The sequence below is a fragment of the Kogia breviceps genome, chromosome X (assembly GCF_026419965.1).
Source record: "Kogia breviceps isolate mKogBre1 chromosome X, mKogBre1 haplotype 1, whole genome shotgun sequence".
NCBI classification, from domain to species: domain Eukaryota; kingdom Metazoa; phylum Chordata; class Mammalia; order Artiodactyla; family Physeteridae; genus Kogia; species Kogia breviceps.
Genome location: NC_081330.1, coordinates 26964760 through 26979412, shown reverse-complemented (window position 1 = coordinate 26979412; position 14653 = coordinate 26964760). Strand labels below are relative to the sequence as shown.

General features: G+C 39.2%; 1 pseudogene; it reads right to left on the bottom strand.

Moving 5' to 3' along the window:
- Nucleotides 1–6765: 6765 nt before the first annotated feature.
- Nucleotides 6766–8023, bottom strand: LOC131747979 (E3 ubiquitin-protein ligase Hakai pseudogene; annotated as a pseudogene).
- Nucleotides 8024–14653: the final 6630 nt, after the last annotated feature.

The following is a 14653-nucleotide window of genomic DNA, read 5'->3' as shown; positions in this document are numbered from 1 at the left end:
CCATAAGTAAACATTATAAAATCTGCCTTTAAAAGGATCATCAGGCTTCCCTGGTGGCACAGTGGTTAAGAGTCTGCCTGCCAATGCAGGCGACACGGGTTCGGGCCCTGGTCTGGGAAGATCCCACACGCCACGGAGCAACTAAGTCTGTGCGCCACAACTACTGAGCCTGTGCTCTAGAGCCCGTGAGCCATAACTACTGAGCCTGCGTGCCACAACTACTGAAGCCCGCGCGCCTAGAGCCCGTGCTTTGCAACAAGAGAAGCCACTGCAATGAGAAGCCCACACACTGTAACAAAGAGTAGCCCCCACTTGCTGCAACTAGAGAAAGCCCATGTGAAGCAACCAATACCCAACGCAGCCAAAAATAAATAGATAAAATAAATTTATTTTAAAAAGTTCTTCCATGTTTTTAAAAAAAGGATTATTAAATAAATCAGACTGGGGCCTAGCGTTTTCTTCTGTTACCATTGTACAATCATCATCTATATGATTAGGATCTGGTAAAACAATAGCAGGTTTAAGAGATTGCATTTTCCAAGCATAATACTAGGATTGGATGATAATGCTTGCTTATAGCCAGTCTGACAATGTACCAACAAATGCTGGGTCTTATGCACTTGTAAGATAAATATCACCACATATGGGATACTCAAATAAATCAATCAACTAATGCAAGGGCTTGAGCCTTTTCCTTAAGTGTGGTTCCCAGTGCCATGGCATCTAGATTGGTCTAGTCTAATCCCAACTTTAGAGTTGAAATTCTACTAGCAGCACCTGTATTTTCAGGACAAAAAAAATGGAAAGGTTTTACAAAATGTAGAATTGCCAAATCTGGGGAAGAGACTGTAGCCAATTTCAATTGTTCAAATGCCTCTTGAGATTCTAGGGACCAAACTAGAGGATCTGAAGAATTATCATGCAATTGCATTGTCAGAGGTTTTGCCTGCTCTGCAAAAACTGGAATTCACTGTCCATAGTATCTTACTAGTCTCCCAAACTCTCTAAGTAGTGTTTTTTTTAAAAAAATATTTTATTATTATTTTTTGGTAGTAGGTCATTTCATCTACATAAATGGCCGACTCATTATCACTTTGTGTCCTTTAGCTGATAGCAGATGCCTCAAATATTTTTTTTTCAGTTTGGCAATATTGCAGATTTTCTAGTGAGCCCTTGAGCTCCTGTGAAGCCAAAGGATCAGTTTTACATTACTCTTTAATTTCTGAAACTATCAGAAAATCATCTATATGTTTAATAATTATAGGTCCTCCTGGTGGGACAAATTTTTGTTTTCTTATAAGCAACTAGGGAAAACAGTGTAAGAATCCCCAAACCCTTTTGGAATCCTCTAACTTCATAAGACTTACTTCATAAGTAAAAGCAAACAAAAATATAGACTCATCCACTAGAAGAAAATTAAAAAAAGGTAGAATATGGATCAACTACAGTGAAAAACTTTACAGACAATCGTACTGAAATAAGAAGGGATGTGGGGTTAGGAACTATATAGATTAAAGGAACAGAAAATTTATTTAAGAAATTATACAAATCTGTATAGTAGTCAGCTATATCAAATTTATTTTCCTTCTTTATTAAAAGTATGGGAGTATTACAGGGTGAGTACATTTGAAAATTATCCCTCCTTTTTTCCTCCTAGTTTTTTATAACTAGTTTTATTTCTACAAATTGAGTTCTAAACAAAGGATATCTTGTTTTACACATGGCTATGGCTTATCCTTCTTGTAAGCTATTTTTCCTGGTTCTCTATCTCAAACCAGTATCATTATTCCCAAGTAATGGCCCAAAGCAATGCATCAGTTTGTTTCAGCTCTGGCACATAGTAACCAAATCAGGTGCTGTGTCTTCCAAGGGAGCTCAGCAAACACTCCAGCTGGAGTATAGAATATAATAGCCTTTAATTTGCATGGCAGGTCTCTCTCCAACAGGTTGACAGGCGAATCAGGAGAAAGTAAGAAAGCATGTTCCTCAGTCAGAGGAACAATTTGTGTGGGAACTACTGAAGAAAAGGAACAATTAGAAGGCTGACACAAAATACCAACAAAGGTTTTTTTGTTTTTTAACAACAACCTGTATTGATCTATCACTAGATGCAAAATGAGAAATTTCCAAGTTAATTGCAGAATAAGTAGCACCAGTATCTACCAGAAAAGGCAACGATAGGTTAGCCTGAGGGAGAGTTATTGAAGAATATGGTTTGCCAGTTCTCACCTCTGAGATTCCCACAATCTGTCAATTTTGAGCCATTTGCCAATTATCTCCCAGCTAAGGGTTTTGTCCTGGGTTTTCTTGATTCCCTTGTTGGAATTTTTCCATTCTCTGGAGTCTCTTCCTACAATCTCTCTTCTAATATCCTGGCTTTTTGCCATAATAATATGCAGTTTTCCCTTCTTCCTTTGCTCCCTGCATAGATTGACCAGAGTAGGGTTATCCCTTTTAGTAAATAGCTGCTCAGTTAAACCAACACTGTGGGTTTTATTTTTTTTTTGCTTTTTAGTCTTTCTCTAGATTGCCACAAAACTGTGTAGCTGCTGCTAAGTTTTGAGAAATAGTCTGTCCTTGCCAACCTATTACCTTTTCCCTAACTTGAGTTTGGATAGTTTGCAAGAGAACCAAGACAAAGGTGAACAGGATTAGAGGGTGATTTTGATCTGCCTGTGTATCCATGCCAGTGAATTGTGAGAAAGCAACACATTGCTGGTGGAAATCAAGTGGGAAGGCACCTGTTTCTGGGTATAATGTGGCAGGGTCTCCCAGCTCGCCATTAGCAACCCTTCTTTTTTTTTTTTTGCGGTATGCGGGCCTCTCACTGTTGTGGCCTCTCTCGTTGCGGAGCACAGGCTCCGGACGTGCAGGCTCAGCGGCCATGGCTCACGGACCCAGCCGCTCCGCGGCATGTGGGATCTTCCCGGACTGGGGCACGAACCCGTGTCCTCTGCATTGGCAGGCGGACTCTCAACCACTGCGCCACCAGGGAAGCCCAACCCTTCTTGATAGGTTTTAAAAGCCCTTAGTTCTTCCGCAGCAGTGGTGGGTTCCCTTGGCCACTATACCCATTGTAGTGGGTCACCTCTAGTCCCCAACATGTTTGCTCCACAGCCTGAGTGAAGTCTGCTGGTTGCAGAATTCCCTGTAGCAGCCAGTGGACATCCCCATTTACGGGGCTACAAACTGAAAACATGTTGCAGAGTACTTTTGTGAGTCTTTTCAGGCCCGGGAAAAGAAGACTTTAAATGACTAATATCAAGTGGTGAGAGAGGCACATGGCTTACCTGGGAGGCCTGGTTGGCTTCTCAATGGTATTGGCTTCACTGGTGATCTGAATAGGAAGGTCTAGTTTTCCTTATATTGAGATAAGAAAAATGTAGGATTATATGACACTTTAGTTTCTTTTTCCTATGTGAATATTTATCAGGCCTAACACCTTTGTCTTTCCCCATGTGGCCTGTGAAGCTACTCTGTCCTGTTGCCTTCATACAGGGACAGAGTCTTTTACCTAAATTCTCAATTATTCCCCGATGACATCTTTCTATCATGTCTGCTTTTTTGTGACGTGGTGAGTGTTTGCTAAGTAACTCTTGGAGGTGGATTCAAGCGCTGAGATGTGAAACGGATTCAGGCTAGGACATGAGGCATACAAACATATGCCCTCAAACAGGGCAAATAATTCATTAACAGTTGGAGAAGTTGTACCCTTGTCTCTCCTTGCAAGGAAGTCTAATGGAAGGAACCGCCCATCTAAAAGATAACCTGCCTTCTTCCCAGGAGTTGATTTGAAATAGGGAAAGATAAAGAGACTCAGAGAGAAAGCTGGGATAGCAGAGAAGAGATGGCAGTTCTGTGTAAGAGAAAGTGACTTTAATTCTTGAATTTCTTAGTTCTTCTCAATCTTTCTTCCTAGTTATCAAATAATTTTTCACTCTCTCCTTACAATGATAATCATGATAAATACCAGTAATTCATATGCTTAGAATGAGGTACTTCTAAGAACCCCTGTAAATATGTTAATCTGTCCGAATGGAAAGAAACAGTCAGTCTTCAGGCCACTGTAAGACTGGATTCTCGTATGTATACTCATTCCAAATGTGACAGAAAGGTATTGGCAATTTGAGTGGGAGACCTGCAGGTAACATTTCCGGCTTCCCATATTTTTCCACCAACAAAGTCAATGGTGACCCTGAAGGGATTTTAGAACTGGTGTCACCTATACTTAGTCAATAATATAATCCTGAATTTGGAGAGTGTAATTCACATCTGGCTAGTATTCCAAAAGAGCAGAGAGCTAGAAAGAATTTTTATAATTCAGGGTCTCTCACATGACTCTTGTGTGGCCACAAGACTTTCAGCCGATCCCACCCAATTCAGGAATTGCCGGATGGATCCTATCCTCATTGCCAAATTGTTGGGGAATTAACAAACATAAAACTTCCTGCCAACCCAATAAGTCCTCTCTATAAAACATGGAGAAGAATGAAATAGTTTTATTAATTGATAAACATTAAACCAGACTGTGATGTGCAGCATAGGCAATCTGCTGAAGAGATTTATTTGTAGGGGAGCAAAATTTGCCACCTAAAATGAGTCTCTTTGGCATGAGGATTAATTTAAGCTGATTAAGACTCTTTGGGCCTTAAAAGAAACTTTGACCTTCCCTCGAACTGCCTAAAAGAATGTAGATAGTGGGTTTGTTCCAGAATAGAGTTATCACCAGAGCTATCTGCAAAGAATATGGGCTAGGTGTGCTGGGGGGAACTCTAGGCAGGGTCTAAAGATCAGAGTCTACTCTGTGTCCCATTGTCTCTGCCTGCCTGGCCCAGCAAACATTTGTTTACCAAACATTTGCTTTTCTATCTCCATGTGAATTGCCTTCCTCCCCTTGAAATCCCAAGCCACTACGCCCATCCTTCTCTGACTTTAGCTGAAGATGGTATTTAAGGTAAGGGCTTTAGCCATGTTGGCCAGTTACTTAGTTTTCCTGGGTCTCTCCCATGTATACATGTTATTAAACTTTTGTGTGACTTTTCTCCTGTTAATCTGTCTCATGTCAGTTTAACTCTTAGACCAGTCAGAAGGGTAGAGAAAAATTTCTTCCTCTGCAATAGATTGCAGAGACAAAAAAGAACTCTTACCCTTTTATATACTTGTTAACCCATTAACATGTACATATGTTTTATATATATATATATATGTTAATCTGTTACATACACATTAATTGTATCTATCCAGCAGAAAAATAAAACCTCATCCTTTTTAGAAGCAAGAAGTTACATCTTGGAACTAAATTCCCACAGACAGGGAGATAGGGTACCACTCTTGGTGTTCATTTTTCAAAGAAATGGCTCCTTGGTCCCAGGAATGACATTCCTGGGATGTAAAACTGCAAGAGGCTTATTTAGCTTTGAAAAAGATTTAAATATATTTCAGAGGCAAGAGCTAGCATTTATTATCTCAAGTTTTCTGAAGGAAATGCTAAAAGAAAATGGGAGGAGGAAAGTTCTCTACTTTTTGGCACTAGGGAAAATTTAATTTTTAAGATTTTATTTACCCTTACACTGGCAAGAAAGAGTCATAGGCGGCCTATACTACCTAATATATTACTTGGATAGGGACTCACACATAGGAAGAAGAAACAGCCTTAGTAATTGGAACTTGAGTATGAGGTGAGCACTGGCTCTCAGGTGTTAGAAACAAGACAACAAAATGGAGTCATTTATGCTAAGTCCCAGGTCACCAAACTGAGATTTGACTTAATTACAGCTTTGGCTCTCCCAGAAATGGAATCTTAACCCAATCAGCCAGAAATCACCTTACCAGCACTAGTTAGGCAACCTGCCTAACTAATCCCTGCCATCCCCTAAAGGAAAGTAACCTTGCAATAACCAGTCTGCTTTTTTGCCTAGGGTAACTTCCTTGTTCCTATTCCCTTCTGCCTATAAAAGTTGCTCGTTTTATACAGCTCCTCAGAGCTCCTTTCTATCTGCTAGATTGAATGCTGCCTGATTCGAATTGATAACTCTTAAAAATTTTAATATGCCTCAGTTCATCTTTTAACACAGGAAAGGGGCAATGGCCCATTAAAACTGGGGCATAAGATCAGGGTTGGAGTAGTAAGAGGGATTTGATGCTGGATTTGACAGATTTGGGCTAGAACTGCTTAAATACTTCTGGTTTGTGCGGTGTCTAGAATCCAGGGCAGAGCTCAGCCTGCAGGTGGTTTGGGCCACAGAGCCTAAGCTACAGTAAAGAAAAAGCAATTTGGGCCTAGAAACAAGAACGTTGGCAGTTACTGGGAGACAGATTTGTGTACAAAGGCTTTATTCTTTTGCAACCATATTGAAATTTACTCTTTTTACCCAGGTTAACAAAATGTATCACAAGAAAAACTAAACATTGTTTTTAATAAAAACAACACTTTTGAAAGCAGAACACACACACACACACCCCCCCCCACCCCCCCGTCCCCTGCCCAGGATATAATATTGCAAATGGTCACTTCTGGGATCAATTTAGCATACTAGAGGAACAAAATTGTTAAAGCATAGTTAATCTCAACTGAGCCACCTATCTGCACTGTAGTAAAGTACTTAAAATCACTCCCAAGATCAAGGTTTAAAACCATTTTAAGAGACAAGACTTTAAACGTTTAAGAGGTGCTTTTCCTTCCCCAAATGGTCAAAGCTTAATGAGAAGGTTGACAATACTTTTTTTCCCCTCATCATACCTTCTGTTCAAAAATATTTACTATTACTACTGGTAATATGGTTTATATCTTGTCTGATCTGGGAAGTATAGTCCAAGTAGTGAGGTTTGAGAAAGGAAGATGCTGCTTTCCTGGAGGAAGGGGTGGTCCTCTGGGTTCAGGCCATATAAAATGACTTATTTCCCCTAGTTATATAAATGGAGTGCCCAGAGTTCCTTGATCTTCAGTAAACTGGGGTAAAGAGTGAGCATTATAATGGTGAGAAGTATGTGTACTTACAGGTGGATTACCCTGTTGAGGTGAGGTAGGTCCTGGTGGAAGATATTTCATATAAGGTGGTATCTGAGCAATAATAGGTCTATGGAGAGGGTGGTGGAGTAGTAGTCACTGATGCACCTGAAGCGTGGCTACGAATCAAGTGAAAAGTACCTGTGGCCTGGAAAGGATGTGGCCTTTGATGACATTGATTGCAGAGGAGGTAGCGTGGTAAAATATTGCTGTGGAGGCATAGTTCCATGAGAGTTCAAAACCACTGGTTGACCCTGATATTCAGGATAATGGTGAGCAATTGCAGAGGCAGGAGGTAGTGGTTCTCAAGTAGCCAAATTTGAGTCATTCTGGATAGGGACAGTTAACTAAATTGCTGTGTTTTCTTGTTGAAATGTAAAGGTTTTCTGACTCAGCTTCCTGACTCACTGAAAGATATAGAGGTGAATTCATGGACAATGAACTCTACTGGAGGAGCACTAATATCTTCTTGTGGCAGATTATATGGCTTGTGCAAACACTTTGCAAAGGAGGAAGTAGTATCATAAGGTATTGCTTTGGCGGAATATGGTTCATATCATGCTCCTCTGGCGGCGTTATAAGATGATCAGATTTCAGTCGGTGGTGGGACAACATGCAGAATGAACATTTTCAAGTTGAGTACGGACAACAGAGTTTTCAGCTCTTGTATGGCCATGGTTGATATGAGCCTTTAAGTCTCCACACATAAAGAGAGAACCTTGTGTATGCCTCTCAATTCGTTCCACAGGATTACTACAGCCTGGGAACATCTTACTGCCTTCTTTTCCATGTAAAATAGCACAGGCATAGCAAAAAGCATGCTTGCATGGAATCATCTGCCCATTGATTTTAACTGGCAATTCGCATTTGTCACAGAAATGTACTGAGGTATCATCCTTTTCACCTAAGATGTTTATCTGAAAGTCCCCCAAAACATCTTCAACAGATCCTTGCTCATTTCTAAAAGCTTTACCCACTGGAGTCATACCGATCCTCCTCACTGTGATCGAATCCTTGGGCGCGCTCCGTGATTCAGCTCTCAGAGCACCGGGGGTGGGGGAGGGGAGCGGAAGTCAACCTTACCGACCCAGGGCGCGCGTGTGCAGTACCCTCTTGAGTTCAGGAAGCGGAAGTAGTCCAGATCACCGTACCTTTGACTTCTTCTCACCAACCTCCTTTCCACTGAGAAAGTCGGGCAGAAGGAGAAAGAGTGAATATTTGAAGAGTTTTGGTGCCGAGGTTGCTTAGGCTGCTCTTGTTATGCTTCAAGAAAAAAAATAGCTTTTAACTGGAAAAAGAGACTAATTCGGAATGGGGCAGGGGAGAGCATGTGTGTATGTGATGGCACGGGCAAGCGCAGTAGTACATGAAGGCAGAAGTCCGAGCAGGTAAGGCAGCCAGCCCATCCTTAAAGTTTTTTTTTGTTTGTTTTTGTTTTTTTAACAATGCAGTGCTTTGCTTTTTGGAGGTGAAAGTTCACCCATAGTTTGAAATGTTCAAAGAGACTGGAAAGCTTGTCAGACATGCTGTAGATCTAGCTTCTCAAACTTTTCTGACAAAGTACCCCTAATGGTAGAGAAAACTTTACTAAAACTGTGAGGGTAAGGGGGACAGAGTTCTAAGTACTTCTGAAAGCAAGATATTTCTCTGAATAATTGTACTTTAAATTATAGGAATATTATATGAATATAACTTCCTTTTAAAGAATGTTTGTTTTAATAAAAAATAATTCTTTTGATTACTTAGTTAAATTACTTGAATCTCTCCCTGCCCTTAAGTCTTTGAGTAATAGTGAAATCCCAGGAAGTTGTGCCAGGATATGTGTCACACACTGCTGGATTTCTCCTCAGTGTTGGTACACTAGTTTGTGATGCACGATAAAGAGTGGCTCCTTTACTATCAATACAAGGTCATCCAGTAGGACCTGGAAACCTTTTTTTTATACAGAATCCTTTATAATGGTATTTGTATATAAGAGTATTTATCTGTGCATGAAAATTCAAAGTTAAAAGCCCCAACAAATTAGGGAGGCGATTAGTCACATTATAAAATGCCTTCCCATATCCCCAAATTTCTCATTTTGGTTCTTTAAATGTTATATTCTCTTGTGGTTTTTTTTTTTTTTTTTTAAATTTTTTTGCGGTATGCAGGCCTCTCACTGTTGTGGCCTCTCCCATTGCGGAGCACAGGCTCCGGACGCGCAGGCTCAGCGGCCATGGCTCACGGGCCCAGCCGCTCTGCGGCATGTGGGATCTTCGCGGACCGGGGCACGAACCCGTATCCCCTGCATCAGCAGGCAGACTCTCAACCACTGCGCCACCAGGGAAGCCCTCTCTTGGTATATTTGATATATGTTTGTAGAGTATTAACAACTTGGAGGAGAGACCTTAGTAAAATCAAAAATTAAGGGGCAAATAATCAGTAGTGATGACTACTCCAAGATGGATATGAAGCATATTAGAAATGATCATATTCCTTTATGGAAAGATAAGGCTGGTTATACAGAAATGTCATTTGTACCCACCTTTTGGGAACCTAGTCTACTGTAAAGTGAGGCTCACCCTCCCTGTGACAGCTTCATTTCATACTGTACTGAATAAGTGTTCTCATTCTTATTTACAAAGTAACTTTGCAAAGGAAGTGATGAACTATCATGACCAAATATGCCAAATACGTGATTAAAAAATAATTAAAGGGTAGGTCAGAGCAGGAAATTGCCCTCATTAAGCAGATTATTCATTTCTGCTGAAACGCCAAGGCACAGTCAAAGCTGACCTTTGCCAAACAAAAAAAGTCAGCAGGGATGTTATACCAGGTTGAAAATGCTGCAGAGAAAAGAAAAAAGGATTAAAAGCCATAAAATCATTTTTTGATGGTCTCCGTTTAGGTATTGGAATTGCCGAAGCATACAGCTAGATCAGAATATTTTTGCAATAATACTTCATGATTGATGCTGGGGAAAATTTCACATTTGCTGATACACTTTGTAAAAGAAAATATGTATAGCCACATGGGACATTTTATCAGAGAGAGTGAGTGAGCAGCAGAGATAGGGTTAAAAAGAATAATAGACTCCCTTTTGATGTTGGAAATGATGATGAAGCTTACAGGTGGTAAAAAGAAGGAATCAAGGGCAGAGACTTAGGGAAAAGTTACTTTGTCCATTTCATTATTGATTAATTCTTGAAAAGTTGCGTGTAAGTAGGCACCAGTTTTCTCATCCTGACCTATAATATTATTTCACGACTGTTTTGTCTTTATTTTGAATTTATCATCTGTGGGCAATGGCTACTGATACTTAAGCTTTTTTAAAAATTGAAATATAGTGGATACTGCTACTTAGGCTTTTGATTTCTTTGGCCTTCTGCCAAATAGCTAATGCCATACAAGCAAATACATGTGTACCAGGGGACCTTGTGACTTAGTGTACACCCTTCTTTTTGCAAAATAATCCTGCTTGAAGTGGTTTTCAAACCTTTTTCTGTATTCAGAAGGGTGCAGCTGCTCTGAGTGAAGTCAGAGTAGGGGAACCCAGAGTGTTACCTCCTTAACACTCCCACAGCTCTGGCATCCTTTCACCCCCTCCTTATAGTTGTCTTTTAGGCAGTTCAGTGAAGCACAGTTTTAATACCACTCCTCAAATACATGTTTTCTCAGCTGACGTATAAAATGTTTATAATGCACCATGTTGTATATCCAAAAGAGTAATAGATGAGCACCCATATGTCTACCACCTAGCTTAAGAAATAGAGCATTATCAGCCCACTTGAAAGCTGCTGCACTCTCATGAAAAGAAAGCATTATACTCAGTTGTGTGTTCATCATCCTCTTGCTGTTTTCAGTTTTAAAAATCACATATGTATATATATTTATACAAAATATTGTTGACTTTTGCATGTTTTTCACTTTGTAGGGATGGAATAATACTGTGACTTTATTCCCTTAACATTATATTTCTGAGATATTTCATGTTATTTCATGTATTTTATTCATTTTCAGTATTCTGTTGTATGAATATACTATAAATTTTTCCTATAGATGAATATTTAGTTTGTTCTCAGATTTATAAGTGCTGCTATGAAACATTCTTGTACATGTGTCTTGTACATGTTCAATAATTTTTCTAGGGTATGGGTACAGGAGAGGAAGTACTAGATCATAGAGAATAAGCATATTCAAATTTTACAAAGAGTTCATATCAATTTATCAGCAGAGTGTAAAAGTTTTTGTTGCTCCTCATCTTCACCAACACTTCTTATTAACGGACTTTTAATTTATTACAAATTTGGTGGTTGTAAACATTATGTTTCTGTTTCGTGTTTCTCTGATTACAAGTGAGGTTGCATAGCTTTTCATGTTTTATAGGCCATTTATAATTCCTCTTTTGTCAAATACCTGTTCATATCATTGGACCATTTTTCTGTTGAACAGTTTGTATTTTTCATTAATAGTTTGTAGGAGTTTTTTATATCTTTCTGATACTAATTCTTTGCCAGTTATATGACTTAATAATCATTTCCTCTAAGCTTGTAAGTTGCCTTTTAATTTCTTTATGGTGTCTTGTGATACGCAACTTGTCAATTTTGATGCTTTAGAATTATCAATCTTTTTCTTTATGATTGTGTTTTTCTCTGATATGCTTAAAATGTTTTCCCTAACCTGAGATCATAAAAGATATTTTCCCTTACAATTTTTTTAACATCTTTATTGGAGTATAATTGCTTAACAATGGTGTGTTAGTTTCTGCTTTACAATAAAGTGAAGCAGTTATACATATACATATGTCCCCATATCTCTTCCCTCTTGCATCTCCCTCCCTCCCACCCTCCGTATCCCACGCCTCTAGGTGGTCACAAACCACCTAGCTGATCTCCCTGTGTCATGCGGCTGCTTCCCACTAGCTACCACCCTACGTTTGGTAGTGTGTATATGTCCCTGCCACTCTCTCACTTTGTCACAACTTACCCTTCCCCCTCCCCATATCCTCAAGTCCATGCTCTAGTAGGTCTGTGTTTTATTCCCGTCCTACCCCTAGGCTCTTCATGACTTTTTTTTTCTTAGATGGTACTTGTTTTTCTCCTTCTGACTTACTTCACTGTATGACAGACTCCAGGTCCATCCACCTCACTAGAAATAACTCACTTTCGTTCCTTTTTATGGCTGAGTAATATTCCATTGTATACATGTGCCACATCCTCTTTATCCATTCATCCAATGATGGACACTTAGGTTGCTTCCATTTTCTGGTTATTGTAAATAGAGCTGCAATGAAAATTTTGCTGCAATGAACATTTTGGTACATGACTCTTTTTGAATTATGGTTTTCTCAGGGTATATGCCCAGTAGTGGGATTGCTGGGTCATATGGTAGTTCTATTTTTAGTTTTTTAAGGAACCTCCATATTGTTCTCCATAGTGACTGTATCAGTTTACATTCCCACCAACAGTGCAAGAGGGTTACCTTTTCTCCACACCCTCTCCAGCATTTATTGTTTCTAGATTTTTTGATGATGGCCATTCTGACTGGTGTGAGATGATATCTCATTGTAGTTTTGATTTACATTTCTCTAATGATTAATGATGTTGAACATTCTTTCATGTGTTTGTTGGCAATCTGTATATCTTCTTTGGAGAAATGTCTATTTAGGTCTTGCGCACATTTTTAGATTGGGTTGTTTGTTTTTTTGTTATTGAGCTGCATGAGCTGCTTATAAATTTTGGAGATTAATCCTTTGTCAGTTGCTTCATTTTCAATTTTTTTTTAAGTTTGGTCTTTCAAATGGAGTCTTCTTTAATTGACCTGCAACTGATTTTGTATGGTGTAATATACTGATCCATTTTTTTCCCTCCATATAAATACTTATCCCAGAACCATTTATTAAATAACCCATTCTTTCTCTTCTTATCTTCAGTGGCTAACTCTGTCATATATCTGGCTTTCATATATGTGTAAGTCTGTTTCTGGATTCTCTTTTCCATTCCATTGGCCTGTTTTCTTATCCCATCTTAATTGCTGTGGCTTTATAAAGTTTTAAGATTTTGGAAAAGGGAGCAAATCTCCCCAACTTACTTTTCAGGATCATTTTGCTTATTCTTGGCCGTTTTTTCTGTGAAGATATTTTAGGTTGGTGGGATATTGGAGAGAGGGATGAAGGAGTTAAGGAAAAGAAAGGGAGAGAAGAAGGGTTACAAATAAACATTTTCTCATGCTACAGTTATTCTAAAAGTCAATGCTGCTTTTGAAGTCAGGTATTTTCAAAGATCAGAAAAGCGGCCTGCCTAAATTTACTGGCATTGCTGTCAGTACCCTGTGAGATGCACAGGGTTAATGTGATTTTTATTTCTTCTAAGACTTATTTCTTTGGTATCTCACTGTTTCTTGGGATGGGCAGTATACCATTGTGATTATAAAAAACATGGCCTCTGCTATCAGGCATGCTTCTGTTTAAATTTCTGCTCTGCTACCTACTACCTATATGACCTTAGGAATAATATTTAATTTTTCTGAGACTTATTATTGTCTTTTTTGGTCTGTGGATGGTAGTGGTCGTGGTGGTGATTATGATGATAATAATAATAATATAACTACTATAGTTATATTATTATTATTTACCTACTGTGTTAGTTTTCTATTGCTGCTGTAACATTACCACAAACGTAGTGCCTCAAAACGTAGTGTTTATTATCTTATGCTTCTGTAGGTCAGAAGTCTGACAAGGCTCTTGGTGGACTAAAGTCAAGTTTTCAGAAGGGTTCCTTTTTGGAAGCTTTAGGGGAGATTCCATTTCCTTGCTAATTCAGATTGTTAGCAGAAATCAGTTTCTTGCAGTTTTTTGTTGGCTATTACCTGACAAACGGTCCCAGCTTGTGGAGGTCACCTGCATTCCTTGGCTTGTGGCTCCCTTCTTCAAAGCCAACAATGGTGGGTTTGAGTCCCTCTTACCTTTCAAATCTTTCTTGCCTCTTTTTCCATCACATCACAGAGACACAAAAGAGAAACACAGGGAAAAAGACCATGTAACGACTGAGGCAGAGGGTGGAGTGATGCAGCTGGGGAATGCCAAGGATTGCTGGCAACCACCAGAAGCTAAGAAGAGGAAAGGAAAGATTCTTCCCTAGAGCTTTCAGAAAGAGCATGGCCCTGCTAACACCTTGATTTTGCTTGTCTAGCCTTCAGAATTGTGAGAGAATACATTCCTATTGTTGTAAGCCACCTAGTTTGTGGAAATTTGTTATGCCAGCTCAGTAAACTAATATAACAGCTTACCGTGTTTTCCCAAATTGGTTTTTCTTTGAAGTAGCATATGAAAAATGGTCTTGTTAATTTCCAGTGTATAAGACACCTACATTCAAATATATGCCCTAAGGTATGGGCAGTACCCTAAGAAGGACTTGTTTGGCATAGCCCCTAATGGTAGAATTAAGATTGATGAGCAAAAGTTCTAAGGAAACTGATTTTTAGTTCAATATATAGAGTTTTCTAACAATTACAATGGTACATGGCAGTAAGAGCTGTCCTAATAGTCAGGCCCCAGACATTTGGTTGAGGTAGTGGAACTAGTTTTTCATGAATGTTTTGGATAAAAAATTCATTTTAAAGAGAATTAGATGGGGGAGGGAAGGATTGGGAGTTTGGGATTAGCAGATG